Raw genomic sequence first — 2,500 nt, forward strand, 5'->3', positions numbered from 1 at the left:
TGACCATGGGCAGAAGTAGCTGACATGACCATGGGCAGAAGTAGCTGACATGACCATGGGCAGAAGTAGCTGACATGACCATAGGCACAGTTAGCTGACATGACCATAGGCAGAAGTAGCTGACATGACCATAGGCAGAAGTAGCTGACATGACCATAGGCAGAAGTAGCTGACATGACCATGGGCAGAAGTAGCTGACATGACCATAGGCACAGTTAGCTGACATGACCATAGGCACAGTTAGCTGACATGACCATAGGCGGAGTTAGCTGACATGACCATAGGCACAGTTAGCTGACATGACCATAGGCACAGTTAGCTGACATGACCATAGGCAGAAGTAGCTGACATGACCATAGGCAGAAGTAGCTGACATGACCATGGGCAGAAGTAGCTGACATGACCATAGGCGGAGTTAGCTGACATGACCATAGGCACAGTTAGCTGACATGACCATAGGCACAGTTAGCTGACATGACCATAGGCGGAGTTAGCTGACATGACCAGAGGCGGAATTAGCTAATATGACCATAGGCGGAATTAGCTGACATGACCAGAGGCAGAATTAGCCTACATGACCATGGGCAGAAGTAGCTGACATGACCAGAGCTCCAATTAAAAGTTACCTTCTTCTGAAGGGACAGATTTGCTATGTGTTACGGAGCGAGAGTTCCAGGAGGTCCCTGTGAACTCGTGGCTTCCTCCCTTAATGCAACTAGATGGCAGATACACTGGGGAGGTAGGTGCATATTACTAGGGGCACGGCATTTTCGATCAAAAAAATATTTCTAAGTCAGGACGGAGGTTCATTCTAAGGGCACGAGCGACCGATCTAAGCCGTGTGGGAGGCCCTGCACCCCGGTCAGGGTCCCCCTTCACCCCCTGGCGACATCCTCCCTTGGAAGTCTGCCCGGTGGCCCCCTCCCGCGCCCGGCGCCGGTTCAGGCCGGGCTGGAGGCCCCGTTCCTCGGGCTCAGGACCGGGCTAAGCCCCCTTAAGGACCTGGCCAAGCTCTGGTCACGTTGCGGGAAGGGGGGGGGGGTTGACCTCCCGTGCCCGGGCGCCCGTTCATGCGGGCCTGGAGGCTCCCATTTCCGGCTCGAGAACTGGGGTTTGCGCCCTTGGCTCCTCCGTGCGTTCCCTTTCAGTCTCTGGTCATGTCTACCTTCTCCGGAGGTGATTTGGGAGCCATGGTCATGTTGAGGGGAATTTTCGGAGGGAAATCCCTATCTTTAACATTATATGACCAGAGTCCGGACTTTTTCGGCTCCGTCAGAATCAAAGTTTTCAAAAAAACATGGTCATGTTCCCTATCTTTAACATTAGATGACCATGGCCACCTCGGGGCCGTTTGTGGAAGTCTGCCGAGGGCGGAGGCGAAACGGGGCTGCGGGGCGGCGGCGACTCCTGTTCCCAAGGACCCGGGACCTCCCTCCCTTCAGGGTCCCGCGGTCAAGGTACAACGGGGGGGTCCGCGGAGATTTCCGTCGACAGGGTTTTTTGATCAAAATGGTTTGACTAAGTCAGGACCCGAGGTGTCAGAATGCATGTGAAGGACCCGTTTGGAGCCGTCCTTTGGAGTCTGTGGCTGGGCAGGAGTTGACGGGATTCCTCCTTGTCTTCCCGGATGGTCTCTCTCTGTTGTGGGCAAAGGGTCCTTCACGAAATCCATACGCACGCGCGCGCATTATAGACCCAAGTCTTACCGTGCTTGATCTGAGGAACCCTGCCCGACCCACCCTACCGTGGACTGGGGTGAGCGGAGCCGAGTTTGGTCGCCACACCATCGCTCTCTCCGGATGGGAGTCCAAGGATCGGGCCGAACGCTTGAGACTTCACGGTGTTGTACGCTGAAGCCCGGGGATTGAGGTTCTATTTCTGGGCAGGATGTGAGCGCGCCTCGCACGTGTCCATTGAGAGGGGCGGTTCTCGTGCCGGTTTAGGAGCCAGGAGCCAGGTCGGGATGATTTCCATTGCGGTTAAGTCGCCTTGCCTGAGTTCCTTCCCCCCGATCCGCGCGTGTCCCGTCCCCCTCCCCCCGGGCGATGTCGATGCTGGTCGGTTGAGCTGTCGGGCCGGTTCCGGAGGCCTCGTGCCCGGGCAGGAGCCGTGTTGGGGGAGGATTTCCCGTGCGGTTAAGTCGCCCCTGCCTGCGTTCCTTCCCGGGGCGGAGGTTTTCCCACACGATTGGCTTTTACGTTCCGACTAGGGAGGGCCCCTGCGGGCCGGTGTCGCGCCGGTGTTCAGGCACGGCGGTTCCTCCCGAAACCCTACGGTCGGACGCCGTCGAGAGAGGGTTTCCCTTCCTTCCTTCCTTCCTTCCCAGGGAGGAGAGAGAGAGGGGGGGACGCCGACCCTTCCGAGCGAGGTCGAGAAGCCCGGGAGCCCTTCCATCGAGTGGTCTGGCTCGAGCCTGGGGAGGACCGGCGGGTTTAGCCCCCCGCCGCGTGCGTCTTTTCCCCGGAGCTGAAATGCATTCCTCTGGCTGACCTGCGGTCCC

The sequence above is a fragment of the Acipenser ruthenus genome, unplaced genomic scaffold (assembly GCF_902713425.1).
Source record: "Acipenser ruthenus unplaced genomic scaffold, fAciRut3.2 maternal haplotype, whole genome shotgun sequence".
NCBI classification, from domain to species: domain Eukaryota; kingdom Metazoa; phylum Chordata; class Actinopteri; order Acipenseriformes; family Acipenseridae; genus Acipenser; species Acipenser ruthenus.